This window comes from Bison bison, unplaced genomic scaffold (genome assembly GCF_000754665.1).
Source record: "Bison bison bison isolate TAMUID 2011002044 unplaced genomic scaffold, Bison_UMD1.0 scf7180017864519, whole genome shotgun sequence".
NCBI classification, from domain to species: Eukaryota; Metazoa; Chordata; class Mammalia; order Artiodactyla; family Bovidae; genus Bison; species Bison bison.
Genome location: NW_011495072.1, coordinates 22,709,403 through 22,728,408, shown reverse-complemented (window position 1 = coordinate 22,728,408; position 19,006 = coordinate 22,709,403).

The following is a 19,006-nucleotide window of genomic DNA, read 5'->3' as shown; positions in this document are numbered from 1 at the left end:
AATTTTCCACAGTTTATTGTGATCCACACAGTCAAAGGCTTTGGCATAGTCAATAAAGCAGAAATAGATGTTTTTTTCTGGAACTCTCTGGCTTTTTTGATGATCCAGCGGATACTGGCAATTTGATCTCTGGTTCCTCTGCCTTTTCTAAAACCAGCTTGAACATCTGCAAGTTCACAGTTCACGTGTTGCTGAAGCCTGGCTTGGCGAATTTTGAGCATTACTTTACTCGTGTGTGAGATGAGTGCAATTGTGAGGTAGTTTGAACATTTTTGGTATTGCCTTTCTTTGGGATTGGAATGAAAACTGACCTTTTCCAGTCCTGTGGCCACTGCTGAGTTTTCCAAATTTGCTGGCATATTGAGTGCAGCACTTTCACAGCATTATCTTTCAGGATTTGAAATAGCTCAACTGGAATTCCATCACCTCCACTAACTTTGTTCTGTAAGATCATGTTTATATGTATGGAGATTGCAAATAAAGGAATGAGTGTATCAGTTTCAGATACAATGTACAGAAGACCCAACTAAAAGTATCTTAAACAATAAAGAAAGTTTATTATGTCACCTATCAAGAATTCTTTATAAATGTAGGGTGGTCCTATATGGTTGTTTTAGAATCTCTCTCTTCTGCCATCCTCAAGTATGTCGGTTTACTCTCTCTAGCCTTACAAGAAGGCAACTGCAGTTTCCGATAGCTTCTCAAAACACTATTCAAACATTGGATGAAAAGGCATCTCTTTCATTTGTGTGAAGAGTATTAAAAATAGTGTTCCAGGATGATGTTGTCTTGTGTCTCATTGGCCATACCAGCCTCCCATATCCTTAGAAGAAGTGGGGATGCGAGCTGTGAAGGTAGATAGTGACAGTATTTGTAACAATGAGGATGGAAAGGAGGTGTTGGAAGGAGCATTGAGAAGGTTAATCAATCAACAAATATTCACTGTACAATATCTAGTATAGAGGATTATTTTATAAATATTTGGGGAAAGTTAGAAAAGATAGCAGTATATCATAAGAAGAAAAACAAGTAATACTTCTTTATTTAAAAAAGCAAAAGTACTAGTAAGGACACAGATTCAATTAAAATAAGAAAAGTGTATAGAATTATAAAATAGAATTATCACATTATTTGTGTATAAACAAATGTCCTATCTATTTATCTCGTTTTTATCCTTAGTAACATTTCCCTCAAGAGAAACAGGGCTTACTGGGTGGTGCTAGTGGTAAAGAACCTGCCTGCAATGCAGGAGACGTCATGGCTTCAATCCCTGGGTTGGAAAGATCCCCTGAAGAAGGGCATGGTAACCCACTCTGGTATTTTTGCCTGGAGAAACCCATGGACAGAGGAACCCGGCAGGCTGCAGTCCATAGGGTCGCAAAGCATGACTGAAGCGACTTAGCACAAGCGAGACAGTAAACACTCATTTTATTTTCAGTATTAGCATACTACATGGTTTGGAGAAGTTCCTTTTTTTTTTTTTTTTTTTTTTTTAGTACCTGGACACTAACATTTTAAAAAATAAATGAGGAAACTCTAGAAAAGTTATGCAATTTGCAATTCAAGAAGAAAATTCTAATGATAAACTAAGCACTTAGCATGTATATATAATATTGTGCTTAGATTCTAGGGCTTACTGACCAATGATAAGCATTAAAACACACAAACAAGAAACTTTATCATACTTTAGTTCAAAGTCATCACAGAAACTAGAAAGTTCCTTTGTGCACATCTTTGAATTTTGAACATATTGAAGATTTATACATACATATTGAATCAAAATGGTGACCAAGAGAGTAACCAGTAAATATTTAATGATTTGTGAACATTAGGCCTATTATTTCTAACTTGTTTCCATTATAGATAAAAGGAATATTGAAAAAAAAATTCTCAGTGCTATTTTTTGCTGAGGGCGTCAAGTTTTTAAAGGCTCTGAACTCATAAAAATTTTAAAGCTAATAGCAACCTTATAAATTATTTCATTCTTTCTCCTAATTTTACTAATGAGATGCAGGTAGAGAAGAGGTTAAGTGACTATTCCCAGTTCATACAGCTGGCCAACTGCTTGCTGAGATTGGCTTGCATCCTTTTCAGACCGCAATTGTATCTTTTTGGCAAGCTCTTTCCTTTTCTTCTCTAAAGTATTTGTGTCTTCGCTTTTTCTCTGTCATGCTTGGAATACACAGAAAGTTAAAACTTGAATTTTAAAGCAGGCAAATAATCTATTTTACTTAAATTTAAATAATTCTGTCAAAGCATAATCTGGAGAGATGGCTTATGTTTTAAGTCAGTTGTGGTTCCTTCCCCTATCCCCTCTCCCCAGATTTAGTGAGATATAAATAACAAAACAAAATTGTGTACATTTAAGGTGTAAGGTGGGGAAACAATGGAAACAGTGAAAGACTTTATTTTCTTGGGCTCCAAAATCACTGCAGATGGTGACTGCAGCCATGAAATTAAAAGACGCTTACTCCTTGGCAGGAAGCTATGACCAACCTAGATAGCATATTGAAAAGCAGAGACATTACTTTGCCAGCAAAGGTCCATCTAGTCAAAGCTATAGTTTTTCCAATAGTCATGTATGGATGTGAGAGTTGGACTACAGAGAAAGCTGAGTGCAGAAGAATTGATGCTTTTGAACTGTGGTGTTGGAGAAGACTCTTGAGAGTTCCTTGGACGCTAAGGATATCCAACCAGTCAATCTTAAAGGAAATCAGTCCTGAATATTCATTGGAAGAACTGATGTTGAAGCTGAAACTCCAATACTTTGGCCACCTGATGCAAAGAACCGACTCATTTGAAAAGACCCTGATGCTGGAAAGATTGAAGGCAGAAGAAGGGGACTATAGAGGATGAAATGGTTGGCTGGCATCACCGACACAATGGACATGAGTTTGAATAGGTTCTGGGAGTTGATGATGGACAGGGAAGCCTGGCGTGCTGCAGTCTATGGGGCTGCAAAGAATCGGACATGACTGAACGACTGAGCTGACTAACTGACTGAAGGTGTAAGATGTACTGATTTGCTATACATTGTGAAATGATTATCACAATCAAGCTAATTAACACATCTATTGTCTCAAATCGTTTTTGTTTTTTTGTAGTAAGAACACTTAAGATCTACTCTATTAGCAGACTTCAGGTATACAAGAGCAGTATTATGAACTATAGTCCCCATGCTGTACAACAGATACCTCAAGATTTATTCAACTTACAGTTTGTACCCTTTGGCCAACAGTCCTCATTTTCCCCACCACCCAGCCTCTGGCTACCACCATGCCACTCTGTTTCTATGAGTCTGCATTTTTTAGAATTCACATTTCAGTTGTACATTTCTTTGCTAAAGTTTGGATTCTAATATCTGAGATGATTACTTCTTTGATTAGCTGTGGTGTCTAACCACCAGTTCCATTCCTTACAAGCACACCATCCTCAGCATGACCCAAAAGGTTATTTAATCACATAGAAAAATAACCACAGTAATTATTGAATAACAGAATAGAAAATCAAAGTGATTCAGTCTATACCCCAAAGCTATGTGTCATTTTTACAGGGAGATTGCTCTTATGAATAAGGATTTTTATCTCCAGTGCTTGAACCTGCACTAAAATCTACTCCCTTCTCCAAGTTAGAATGTCCTCAATGTGACATGGCTCAACATTATCTGCTGAATATAACCCTGCTGTGTCTATACTGCTTAAGTAGGTATCTATTTAATATAAGCACAACCTTTAGGCAATTTCCACCTGGTCTCATTATAGTTCATGTCCATTTCCCATGTTGGTAAAATCAACCAGCTATTTTCTATACAGAGATTCATTCCTTCAATAAATATTGGTTAGATGCTTGAAATATTCCTGGCATCCTGATAAGTCTGGGGATACTTTGGTGACCAAGGAAGAGACAGTTTTTTCCCTTAAAGAGCATTTAGTCCACCGGGGAAGACATAAACTAGACAACTAAACCCAATGCAATTCTTGCTCTGATCCAGAAATGATGGAGTGTGATGAAGGCACATGGCAAAGACAACTAATATGAGTTGCATTTGTTAGTCACTCGGTTGTGTCCAACTATTTGTGAACCCCATGGACTGTAGCCCATCAGTCTCCTCTGTCCATGGGATTCTCCAGGCAAGAATACTGGAGTCAGTTGCCATTCCCTTCTCCAGGGGATTTTCCCAACCCAGGGATCGAACTTGGGTCTCTTGCAAAGCAGGGAGATTCTTTACGATCTGAACCATCAGGGAAGCCCAGTGTAACTTCCAAAGGTGGTACTTTTAAACCATACATTGAACATTGAGTAGGAAACTCACAGGCAAGGTAAGGCAATTTCATTTTTATACTTGTGTTTGGTAATTCTTCCTCATTAGTTTTTTTAACAAAATCATTCATAAAAGAATATTTGACAACTAGATCTTTTTTTGAAAACCATAACTCATTTTCTCTAGAACTTACTTGCCACATCTAGATTTCTACACTTCCTGGAACTGAGTTTTAGTACATGAACACATGAATTTAGTGTCTGCTCTGGCTGTAGTTTCCTAAAGGGCCACTGACCTCCTATCTTAGAATCACTTACGGTAGTATTTAAATATGGAGATTATAGGCAAGCTTCCTAGTGCTACTGAAATATAACCTCCTGGACAGTGAGGAGAGGAAGAGAGAGAATTAAAATGTGTTTGCTTAACAATTTTCATCACACACAGCCAAGTTTGAGACTTTGGGGCTACCATCATTGAATGTATATTCAGAAGGTAACTAAAATCCTCTTTCCCAGTTTTCTTCTAATTTCAATACCTCGAAATGGAGTATATTTGTGTTTTCAAGGAGAACTATCCCTAACTGTCCAAGTGCCAAAAGCTCACCTTGATTATTTCCCATTATATTACCTAAGGCACTTTGTTGGTATATAAGCATTTCTTGGGACAAAAATGACACATGCCTAGGGCAATCGCCAGTTACCGTGACCCTCTTACTTGGTAGAAATAGGAATTAGTAAGGTCAGTTTTCAAAATTCCTGCTTAGCCTATCTGGAGTTGTACATTTTTATCTAGGGAGACAAAATTATAGTTCCTGTAAGTGACTGACAAGCCTCTGGCCAATTCCAAAAATTGGGGCAAAGTTTATCAAAGCACCCTAGATTTTTTGACCCGAGATCCAATGTTCTACCAACTAAATCATTTTTGGTACCAAAATATATTGCACAAAACTATGCTATTAGTTAAGATAAGATTAGTCTGCTGCATTAGTCCTCGTGGTAAATCAGTCTGTAGGATCCAGTTGGGAGAATGGAAGAGGAAGGGAAAATAGGAGCATGGAGAAAGCTCAGTAAATGCATGCATCATTTCCATTCATAGTTCAGAAGTGAAAACGTCATCCTCTGGTCACACACAACTGAGAATCTGGCTCGTGAATGTAATCTCTGACTGAGTGTCTTTAAGCCTGCCACCAAATGTATTGCTATGGAAAAAGGGAAAAAGAAATATTGATGTACAGCTAGCGATGCCCATAATTGTACTTTAGAAATGCAAACTGAAATGGTATTGTTTTTGCCATAAAAGAGATTATTGACCCTGAAAAAGTGCATGCATTTTTTTACTTACCCCTGGCTTCATACAACAACTATTCTATTTTGCTTTTGATTCTATGTGATGATAAGTTGATTATCCAGTTAGCAGAGAGGTCATCTAAGGCTACATAATATAGAATGGCCTTGTACATTTTTCCTGCTCTTTAGAAGTTGGTGGGTCTAGAGAACCTTAGCTGGCATGGCTCATCTCTATCCTCCTGTGGTCTCTTATCCTCCAGGATGCTAGCTCAAGCTTCTTCACACATCAGTCTTAGGGCAGCAAAACAGTAAGCCTAGATGTGCAAGTGCTTGTCAAATTTCTATGTTCATTCTGTTTTCTAACGTCTTATTGGCCAAGGCAAGCCACTTGACAAAGCCTGGATTGAAGGGGTAGAGAAACTTCAGCTCTTGACAAGAGAAACAGCAAAATCATAACACAAAATGTGTGTGCAGACAGGGATGGGAGAGATTGTTTTAGTCATCTTTGTAAGCAATTTATCATGAAGTCTTTGAAATACTAAAGGACATTACAATTCAACTTAATAACTTTGACATGAAAATTATGTTCATACTTTGCAGGCTATAGTGGAAACAGGGTAGATATAACTTATCTTAAAACATTATGAAGAATTATATCCCAAGGCCGAAGAAATGAAGCAAAGATCTTAAGAATAAATCCATATTGAAGACTACCAAGATGAGAGAGTTGTTAAGTAGGCAACTAAGCAGGGTTATCTCTAGACTGTTTAATCTTTTCTTAAATTCCTTATTCCTGCAGTGCCCACCTTCAAAGTTTCAAGGTATACATATCGCCTGTCATCTTGATAGTCAGAGTGGCCTGTGGCTCAGAATTTTCTATTTGAGCTTTCCAAACAGTGGGGTATACAACCAACATCAGTCCTTGTATTACCTTATCAACAAATTTTGAAGAGCAAAAGCCATGAATTTAGTCTAATTTAGGGGATGGTGGGTTAAAACCCCAAAGGATGCCCTTCAGATATAAGTCACTGTAGGAAACAGAAGTAACTTTTTAAAACTAATCATACAGAAGAAATTTTACTAAGTAACTATTAGCAATTGTCTTCTTTACAAAATCTAAAAATATATAGAAGCAATCCTTCCATCTGTAAAGTCAGTAGAATAATTTTTATAAACACTTCTCTCCTGGAATTTTGATGAACGAATTGAAATGCTTTCTAGTGTGTTAGAAAGGCAAAATGGCTCAGTGTTTTGTGTAATAGGCTGAATTAAATTACTAGAGTGCTACCATTATTGATGTTTATACTAGTTACCAGGCATCATGTGAAATATATCACCCATGGAAAGGTCTGCAGAATATTGTGAGGACTTGCCATATTTATTTTTTCTTCTCAGATGAAAAAACTAAAGCTCAGAAAGATTAGGGAATTGCCCAAGGTTCTCAGATGAAAAAACTAAAGCTCAGAAAGATTAGGGAATTGCCCAAGGTCCAGGGGTGTGCTGATAAGCCGGCACATTTCGGGGAAAAGCCCTGATTTTTATGGTTTGCCAGTTTTTGCAGTGTAACTAATCTCAACTTGGCTGATTTCAAATTACCAGTGTGATGTCAGTGAACATGATGTTGGGAAGAGATGCACATAATCAGCTATCATGAGCCAGTAGGAGGTGGCTCTGGTACTTCACTGCCAAGATCATAAGCATAATAGGAAGTTGGAGAGCCAGGATTTGAGCTCTTGGCTGTCTCCTAAGTCCATCCTTTAAACCATCATACAATAATGCCTTCTGACATAATAAACTATTCACCTGACAAATCACAAAAGAATCATGAAGGTCCACAATATTTTTAATTCCAGAAACACAGATCCTTCTTTATTCTCTATTCTGTTGAAATGAAAACAGGCAATATTCTATCAGAATTATTCAATAATCATGTTAGAGGCAAAGAAAAACTGTATGCTTCCTCCATCACCATTTCCATTATTCATCTCTTTCCATTATCTTAGTTTTTACACATTTTGCTAGAGTTGCTCCGTATCCATATTTCACTGTCACTTTTCATCTTAATATCCCTACGCTTGGCCCCCAAGTTCTTTTGCTGTTTCAGACTGTTGGATGCTTTTTTTTTTTTCATTTTCATAGTTTATTAAATTTTTTCTTACCTTACAGTGTAACTTTCACACTTACGTTCTTCAGTTCTTCAACATTCTGGCATTCCTTGTTTGAATAAGTAGATGGATAGAAATCTAATTACTAAAATGTGATGGATTCACATTTTAAGAATTTTTTTATACCAGAGTATCCCTATCTGTAAAGGGGGATAATAACAGACCTTGTGATGTATGAGTGGTTGATCATTTAAAAAACAAACCAACAAGGAACTATAAGAGGAACAAAAATGGAGGGTAGAGAGGGGGGTAGGATGATGCTTTGAGAATGGATGAGATCCAACATCATTTTATGCTGATGTTTGATGTTTAGTGGGAACACATTTCAAAGATTTGTAAACAAAAAACCTTTTGAAAGCAATAGTATTTTTTTTCATAATATAAAATAAAAGTGCACTTGGGTATTTTCTTTGCATAACAGATTTTATACTAAGAAAGTACATTCTTGTTAAAATAATTAAGGTACATGTGAATACCATTTATTATTACCATGGGTTGAAAGAATAACAGATAAAAAAATGCATTTTTCCCCAAATAATCTTATATGTGTTAAGCTTTACGAAAAATGGAGAAAACAATGTTGCAAATTGGTATTAATTTGTATCTGATGGGTAAGAGGAAATTTATGAAATCATACCTGTGATGATAGACCAAATAAATCTTTATACCATGCTGGAGAAAATGAGAATTTTAAAACATCAGAATTTTCATAATTTATTCAAATAACTGAATGGAAGTGAGTGGTAACCCAGCAAATTTTTTTTCATATGCTTCTGTAGAAAAATAAAGGTGATTTTTCTTTTTAAAAAATGACCTCCATTATATATTTTTTCTTATATAAAGATAGAACATATGCTGCAAAAAGAACAAACTTAAAATGGATAATTCTCACTGTCTAGTAGTAAATCAAAAATCTTACCTTCTGTTTGATGTATTTTTCTTGCTACTCCATAGCAAAATTCAGTGATATCACGATTTTCTGTTGAAATTATTATTTTATCATGTAGCATACCCTAGAGTTTTGAAGAGGTGTACAGAATGATAAATAAGAACTTTTTGACCTGATGCATTTTCAAGTACATCCAGGCAAATGAAAAAAATGGATAGGAAATAGAGCTTATTAAGAAGACTGAGGTTCAAAAAAAAATAAATAAAACAGGCAATAGGAACAATGTTGAATCAGGAAATGAAGCCATGAGTGAATTCAATTTTAAGTACTGGTTAACTACAATTAAACTTCAAACATAACTTACAAATCATGTATCAGAACATTAAGTGGAAAATATAAAAAGTTTGTGTTTTATATCTTTTAATTTACTTTTCCTCCCTCAACTCCTACTCTAACATTGCTGTCATACTATGGAAAGCCAAGTTTCACAGAAAGTAGTTTAATAATGCAATAATGTCAAGGGCTAGAAGAGAATTTTGGAGAGAAAAATCATTGACTCAAAATTTAGCCAGTATCCTTCTTATAAATGGAAAGTACTCATGAGGGCAAAAATGCTGCATCGACATGAAGAAAATAAATCTAGTGAATATAATATCTCTGTTCTTTCCAAAGCCAAATGATTCTCTTTACTATTCCAATGGCTTTACTTGTTAAATTTCATCGCTTAGCAGACATAATGTGCAACTTGGCAATAATATAGTAATATTGGCATGTTTTCCTTCTACAGTTAAATAACTTGAATTTTCCCTCTATGTATAGCATATACATATAATATATATTATACTATAGACTTACATGTTATTTCTCTTCGAATTTTGGTATTACCATAAGGTGTGAGCTTCACTTATTTAAGTAAGATAATTAAGAAATTTATTTTATTTAGAGGAAAATCTGGGGGGTCAGTTTTTGCATAAAACTTTGAACTGTAGTAAGTCTCATTTTTCTCAGAATCACAGGTTAGATTTTTATTGACTAGTAAAATAACATGACATTTAAAATATTTATGATAAATTATTTTATATGTAAAATTGTATCACTGATGAATATTGAATCTAAACATATTCTTGTTTAAACAGATTGCAAAGCAGAAGTAGTGAGAAAGCTAAATAAATAATAAGTTAAAGAGGAGTCAGGATTAGTCACAACATGAAAACGAAAGCTCTAATAATGACAAGGTTGTGAACAAAACATTTAAAGAAAATGCAAGACATATCTTAGATTTCTAAATTTCTATTTCCTCATGGTTTTTCTGAGCTTCATTTTACTATTAGATTATGAAATCTAGCCTAATGGAATAATAAGTGTGCAGAATTTACAAAGAATACTACTGAAATTATCTTGCAACATAAACATGGATCTTGTATTATCCTAAATATAAACACTCTATTGTCAAGATGGTATATCTAACATGCTGTACATACTTCTATATTTAAAATGGATAACCAACAAAGCCTACTACTGTATAGCACAGGAAATTCTGCTCAATATTATGTATCAACCTAAATGGGAAAAGAATTTGAAAAAGAATAGATACATATATATATATATATACACAATGGAATCACTTCGTTGACACCTGAAACTAACACATTATTAATCAACTATACCGAAGTATTAAAAAGAGATGTTATATGTATGGGTTTTTATCCTTCAGTGTATACTACTATAATTCATCAAATCTTTATTTATATAAACAAGGCATTTTATTATTTGACTTTGCTTTTTGTTTTGAACGTTTTTTTTTTTTAATTAATTCGAATTTCCAGAGAACAGTAGAGAGTGTTTAAATCGACCGTTTTTATGGAATGCATGATTTGTCACGAGCAATATAAATAAATACATTAATTGCCTTATCATACTTCTATCTGACAGATGGGTCCCCAGGCACAGAGCCTAACCTTTTATTTTGACACCTGCCACATTTTGCCAGCCCTGACCCTTTTTCTTTGCCAGAGTGTCGCTGTGCTATTCACCATGGTTGCACTAATCTCCAGCTTTTAAAAGGCATAATATTGGAACCCTTCTGAGAATCGCTGCTATCAATCAGCTGATACCACAACAGAAAGCATTTTACAGATCTATCCAACATGCTTTCTCTCCTGTGATTCAAACACATTTTCTCTTATTTCTGTGTCCTACTGGCTCGATAAGATTACATGGAGTTTGTTTTAATCTAATACCCCATATTGTTACCTTCTGATATAAGCCATTACGTTTAGCAGCAATTTAAAATTTAGAATTTATTGGAGAATAATAAAAGAAGATACGTTTCCACTTTTAAGCTAAAAGTTACTTCTTTACTACAAACCAAGTATGCTGTTTTAATGTAGCTAAGGAGTTAAAAATAATCTGAACACATTAATCTGAAAAATAACAGCAACAAGCATCAGGGCAATAAACATGTTTTGAGAATCATTCTGCACTCAATCTCAAACCCACAGCTTTGATTTCTGGGATGATTCCAAAAACCACTAGCACATGATATGTGTCTGCTGCTGCTGCTGCTGCTGCTGAGTCGCTTCAGTCGTGTCCGACTCTGTGCGACCCCATAGACGGCAGCCCACCAGGCTCCTTTGTCCCTGGGATTCTCCAGGCAAGAACACTGGAGTGGGTTGCCATTTCCTTCTCCAAATGATATGTTTCTGGATTCATACAAACTAAAAGCACATGCCTGGTCTGTTAGACATAGGTCTGGTTCTTAGAGCTCTGCAAATCAGAGGGCCTACAGAAGACAAGTAAGCTATGGAGGCTCTTCTATTACTAAAATAGTTTAATGTTAATTTTAAAGGATTCCCTCCTTGAGAAAAATCAGACTATCATTAACTATGGAAAATGTTGTAAGCAATCTTTTGGAGGGAATTTGTTGGAAACAAAGAATTTGAAAAGTATGTAGGTAGGAGATAGATATTAGAGAGCAAACATAAGAGCTTCATCAGACCAACCCAGTTTGGCTTACAGTCTCATTGCAGACTGAAAGCCAGTTAGAGACGTGTACACTAACAACCTGTCTTCCAAATATGGCATCTATTGTTTTTGAAATGAGCTTATTTGGAATAAAGGAAACAACCTTGGACTTGTCTTTGATAAGCTAAGTTTCCTGTATAATTTAGACCCATTTATGCCAGCTAGATTATATATGTAAATCAAAAAGTATGGGATCTGAATCTTAGGACATTCAAAAGAAAATGCTGTTTCATGCCTGGGGCTGAGGCAATTCTAGAGTTATGGCAATTTTTTGTACCTTGGCATCAGTGATTTTTGAACCTTTAGTGAGCTGATATTTATATGACTCAGCTGTATTTGATTTCTTCCTCTTTCTTCTCTACCCTAATTCAACTTTTACAGTTTACTCAGAGTTTCTAATAGCTCATACTTTGCGTGTGCGTGCTAAGTGGCTTCAGTCATGTTCGACTCTGTGCAACCCTATGGACTGTAACCTGCGAGGCTCTTCTGTCCATGGAATTCTCCAGCAACCATACTGGAATGGGTTGCCATTGCCTCCTCCAGGGGACCTTCCCCACCCAGGGATTGAACCTGCCTCTCTTACAAGCATGTACAAAATCACGGACTATCATGGAACATCCTTTTTTCACTTATTAGATCTAAATCCAGAGAGAAAAATAAAATGGTCCAGCTCATCTTTTCAAGCTGGGCCACTGTTCATAGATTGCTGGCCAGTCTAGCGTTTGGTCCCAAGTCAATTATCTGTAAATGATGGGAAACAGACATCACTTGTGAGTAAACATCTTCACTTAGGTGGCAGACATTCTGGATGAAAATGATTCTCTTAGAAGGAATATATCATGACTGACACAGACAGTAATCAAACTGTGGTCCAGAGACTGGAATTAGTTCTTGTGATATTTGTTTCTCCTCCAAAATGACAAGCACATTGCGGATAACCATGTCAGAACTTTTACAGCTATTTCCCAAAGTCGTTTGATGGCTGTTGAATCCAATAATAAAAAATTTAGATTTGTGTATACATTTTGTTTTTCCAATTCACTTATATTATTAAAAAATAATGGCGACAGATTGAGAGTGGGTGATAAATTCATGTATCACTACAGATATTTTGAGAGGCACTGGATTAGAAGACTCCTAGGTTCTAAATATGGTTTTCCCCTCATTGAGTAATAATGATCAAATCTTTGCAGTCATATTATAATCATCCAAATATAAGCTTCCTCTGTAAGGGAACTGACCTTCCTGACATTTAAGGCAATATGTGAGAATAAATTTGAAAAGTTGCAATAGGTTAATCAGGATTGTTATTATAATTTATTGTTATTAAAGTCTTTAAATACATCTCTCTCTCTCTCTCTCTCTCTCTATATATATATAGTAACTTTCCCACATAAGTATAAAATATGGAAGCAGTGGTGAATTCATTGCTTGTTTATCTTGTATTTGCTAATTTTTGAAGAAGGCAATCAGAGATCAAATTAATAAAGATTTACAGGAAACATCCTGTTTTCAATAATTGTACAACTTAGTGAACTATAAAAAGCAAAAATATTTAAGCAATGTAACATTTTAAGGACTATGAGAGAGTAGTACATATTTAACAAATTAGTGGTATAAATATTAAAGGCTAAAGATATTCAAAGGGAGAAGAGAGGATTTTATGCTATTGTGATTAAAGAAAATTTATAGAACAGACAGGATTTGTACAGTATCATAAAGAATAATGAGATATGAAAACCTGAGAAGGGCAAACTATTTTATCTAGGGAGAACAAAACTTTCAAGCAGAACTATAGAGCCACAACATTTATGTATATGTATATAAATATGTATGGGTGTTCCAATGGGTAAATAGATCGATAAATGTCAGAAAATAAGTGAAATTAGAAACATAAAATAAATAAAACTCAAAAGTCTAAACATTAAACTGCAAAGGCAATCTTAATTTTTTGTAGTTTTCCCCACATGAAATATGATATTAAATTATGAAAATGGGAATGCTTGAATAGAATTGCTTTTGCATCCATGTCATTTATAACACTTTAAATGCAAACATTAAAAATGCAAAATAATTTAACAAATAATCTTCAAGTGAAACAGAATACTTTAAATAATTTTTTAAAACTCATAACCATACAAAGAATATAAAAATTATTAAAATATTAGTAAAATTTCCTGTGGACATCTCGCATCAGTCTAAAATAAAGAACAAAAAACTGAATGGCAGAATTGCTTCCCCTAATAAGCAACTTTATTACCTTAGCAATTTTATTACTTTACAATAGGGTTATGATAATTAAATTACAGAATATTACAGAGCATCATGTAAATTTGAAGCACTGAACATATAGTATCTCACTTACAAAATCCATCAAGTATGAATACCAGTATTTTAAAACATAAGAACTAATATATTATTAGCAATGTAGTGATTCCAGTACAGGCTTTTGGTATTTCACATTCAACAGTATGACACCAATTTGAAGTACCAAGATAACAGTAACTTCATTTGTATAATATTGTTTTATTTTTACTCTGAAATTTTTACATTATAAGATTAAAGTGAACAATTTGTTAAATTTATACAAAAATGACAAGCTGAAAAGTAATCTGCAGTCCTAAAGTGATCACAGCATAATGCAATAAGCAAAACATCAAGCTGCTGCAAACATGTATTGTAAGAATTATCCTGCTCTGGTGGCATATAAGACACTATTGAAAGTGAGACAGAAACTCTGTGTAGGAATTTTCAGGTACATAAAATAAAATTATAGATGGTAAAGACAAACTGAAAATGTTTAAACAAAAGAAAATGAAACCACAGTTCTACCTTTATTTTAAAACTGCTGTTCCTGGAAAGAAAGAAAGGTAATTTTAAAAGATCTGAAATTTATCAAATAGTAGGTAGAATTATTTGAAAATGAAAGAATTAGAGGAAAATATGCAGAAATAGTTTATAACTTCTTCTGCAGCATTTCCCAGACCCCCTCAGATAAGGCAAGAGATTATTAATCCAGTTAGAAAAATATAAAATGGATAGAATGAAATTTTGCCACTGAAGATCACAAATTTATAAAGCCAAAGAATTTTATTTGCTTTCAATTTGTCTTACATTTTCTTCATTTTTTAAGTGTTTTAATAATGTTTTTACTAAGTGACTGAAAATTTATATTACAATTATGTTTAATATCTATGTGTTAAAAATTAACAATATTTTCTTCTTGATTTTGCTTTGTAATGTATTTGTAAATGTTTATCTTTGAATTGTATGAACTACTTACTTATGCTTTTTTATTACTTTTTAACAATGTTCAAATAAATTATCCAGCATCAGCCTTATCATTTTGTCTTACTATTAATTTCCTGCCCAATTGAAGTGAAAGTGTTAGTTGCTCAGTGTCTGACTCTTTTTGATGCCGTGGACTTTAGCCCACCAGGCTCCTCTGACCATGGGATTCTCCAGGGAAGAATACTGGAGTGGGTAGCCATTCTCTTCTCCAGGGGATCATTCTTATCCAGGAACTGAACCCAGGTCTTCTGCAGTGCAGGCAGATTCTTTACCATCTGAGCCATCAGAGAAGCCCGATTGAAGTTCAGTATTAATTAAGCCTCACCTGAGGCCTCTTCTAAGGAAAAGATGTAGTGAGATCATGGTTGTCAAATGATTTTTAGTCAATCAGCTAATGTCTTTTATTTTCTTTCCATTTATTCTAATTTCTCCTTTCCATAAACTTCTCTGCAAACAAGCAATTAGACTTACTCTTATAATTTAAAAATATTATATTCATATAACATATAATATAAAAATTTACCTTTGTCTTTAAAAATTATGATTCTTCAGAGAATGGCCAGTGTTCACTGTTATGATTTTTACTACATATTTCACATCACACTTTTCAGCTTGGCATCCTGTATCCCAACTTGTCTGTTAAAGATAGCAAGACTCCTTTCCTCAGAACTAATTATGAGTCACCTTTTGCTTTTTTATATTATTGATCACTCTCATTTTAAAATGTATTTCTCTTGGCTTCCTTGACTTCTTTTAACTCTAACAATTTACCTTCTTCTGTTTTTTTGTTGTTGTTGTTGTTTTGTTTTTTGTCCTGGAATGCAAGTATTTCCTAAGGATAGGCTTTTTTCCCTTTACTTTTCTAATCTGTGGACTGTCGCTCTTGTCTCTCCTTACTTTAACCTTTGTGAGGCTTTCCCCCAAATCAGTCTTACTCTATAGTACCCTTTGTACCACCAGCACCTCAAACCCAAAAACATCCCTCTCCTCTCTCCACACACTTTCCTATTTCTTGGGTAGCAGAACCATAATCTTAGAAAACCAGACAGGAATATTGCACTCGGGTCTGGTTCCCCACCCCATTATCCTCACCAAATGTATTAAGTTTAGAAATTGTGTAGATTTTGCCTTCACAATATTCCTAACATCTGCTTCCCCCTCAGGACTTTCATTTTTGCTATTAGTCTCTCATCTAACTTTGATCTAAAATATTAATTATATAACTAGACTTTCTATGCTCACTTCCTTCTTGTAAAACATAACTCTGATCATGTTCAGAAACCTCCAATGATTTTTATGAGAATTCTAAACTGCTTGTTTTTAAATTTCAGTAACTTCGACTATTTGGCCAAATATGCTTGCCTAGCCTTTTTTTGAAAATTCTGTATCTTTTAAGATGATACCTTTCCCTTGTCTTTTTTCCACTGCAATAGATTGTTTCTTCAGAATTAGGGCTTGGTTATTTGTTATTTGACTATATGTCCCCTAAACCTTCAAACAACATTGTATTCTAGGATCTCAATATACATTATGAATGAATAAATGAACGAAGTAGCTTTTAACCCTCCACCTCTTCATCCTGAAAATTCTAACATTCCAGATGAGCAATAGAATTCTCTTAAGATCAAACCTAATAAAAAGGCCAGAGTGGTGGGTCACAGCCCTGGATATACCCTGTAATCACTGGGAAAATGTAACAAACAGTAATGCTCTACCTCCAGACATTCATTTAATCGTCCTGGATGGGATTCAGCAATATGGTATTTTTTAAACATTCCCCAGGCAATCTGAAGTATGCTCAGAGATGAAAACCGTTGAGTTCGAGAGTAGGTGTAGGCTGGGGAAACTGGAATTTTGAATTTAGTTTAAGGTTAATTTTCACATACTGTATGTACCCTGACAATAAAATCCACCCAAATGAATCCTTTCACTGTCTTTAGCGTCAGAATTTGATACTTAATAAATCTACAGCTAATGGAAAATATACATATAAAAAGGAATTCATTTTAATAGAAAATTAGACTTTTAAAACCTATAGGTAATTACCTGAGATTAAACTATTCATAAAGAGTATGTTACAAGACCTGAAATTAAACCATCATAATTTATGCCTGGGCCTTTTCTTCTATTCATGTAGTGATCTATTTTTTCAACCAACATTAAAATTCAGCTATGTTTTGGTTGTTTATAATTGCAATTTTCATTTGCACAGAAGTAATTTCATATCAGACTATTTTAAATTCTAGAGTTTATTGATCCTTAATACATCATTAAAAGAGGAGAGAAAATGTTAGTTGCTCACTAATGTATGACAATTGGCGACCCCATGGACTGTAGCCCACCAGGCTCCTCTGTCCGTGGAATTCTCCAGGCAAGAATACTGGAGAGGGTAACCATTCCCTCCTGCAGGGGCTCGTCCCGTTCCAGGGGTTGAACCTGGGTCTCCTGAATTGCAGGCAGATTCTTTACCACCTGAACAATGAGGGAAGCCTAATATCATATGTAATCAATAACAGTATTGATTCTCTTTGGAGTTACTGGGACTCTGGTAATATTTTCAAGCTCATTTGGGGTTTTGAATCCTTTAAGCTCTAAAGAGGACAAGAGTATGTAATCATTTCTGAGTTGTTACTCCCTTATTTTGCCTTGCTCTCTTTAAACACAGATATAACACATACTTGGCACTATGTTTCACATTTTAGATACCACCAAGCAGCTAAGCAGTATTGTTTATCTAACCTTGATTGTTTTAGAAATTAGTTGTTTTTAACACCACCATTGATGACTCAGTAATTCACTAACTAGTTCTAAAATGCTAGCCAATTTTTTCCTTAATAATTTTCTCCTGTGTCATTTTTCTCCCTTCTCTACCCTAACTCTGCTCTGAAACTGTTACTATTTCAGAATAATATAGAGGTAAATGCATATGAATATTTAGTTTGGTTTTCTTTTATTCTGAAGTTGACTACAAAGAAATCAAAGCCTTTGGAGGAGATATGGAGAGGACTCAGAATATGGGTACATATTTGAGAGGGAAATTCCTTGAAAACTAAAATTGTGCCCCCTACCGCCTTCCAGGCTTGTTTGGCATGAAGGAAGGGGAGGAGAAATGATATAAAGGGATTTTCTCTCATTAGACATATAGGAAAGATGAAATTAAGTGGACCACCTGAAGCAGTAAAGCAGACAGGAATAAGGAGTGTGAAATAACATGGACTTGAGCCAGACTGCTTGTATTCAAATCCCAGCTCCACACATTGACTGTGTGACCCCAGGCAAGATATTGATAATTGTGTTGCCTAATTTACTGAACTATAAAAAATGGGGATAAAGTACCTACCTCATAAAAATGTGGCTGGAATTAACTGAGTTGGAGAAGTTGTGGTCTCACTCTAACCTCCCAGCTCCCCACCTGTTTACTTCACAACATCTTTTTCCTCCCTTGGCTCTGTGATGATGCTTCATCCTCATTCCTTCCTACCATCTTGACTATTCTCTCAAAACTCGGCTCATGTGACACCACTGTGTTTAAGAGCTCTCTTCTGACCAACACTCCAGGTCACAGGCCTCCTAGAAAGATTCTGCCACCTACTTAAGACACTTCTTTACCTCCTACCTTCTAACCTGAATCTCTTTAGCATTCTTTGCTCAATCCCTTTACATGGAGCTTACTCTTGGATGGCATACCAGGCTTTTAATTTGGCATCCGCCTGTTTCATCTTCTCAGTACCCAACAGTGCTTCTAATGAGTGGAGCACACACACTGCCACTGCACTGGACCAGGTTTCTGAGATTCTCCCCCTGGCTCCCGGTCCGTAAGCCTCACATTTCTTCTTGGAATGATCACACAGCCTCCACAGTAGACTCCTGTCTATCCAACAACACCTTAAATGATTAAAGACCCTCTCCTTTGCTCATTCCCCACATCAACCCAGTCTCTCTTTCTTCTGTAATTCCAACATTCATTGACAGGCTAATGAAAATAATGACTTAATTGAATGCTATTCTATACCAGACATGGGCTGACCACGTGGCACAGTGGTAAAGAATCTGCCTGCCAATGCAGGAGATGCAGGAGATGCAGGTCCCT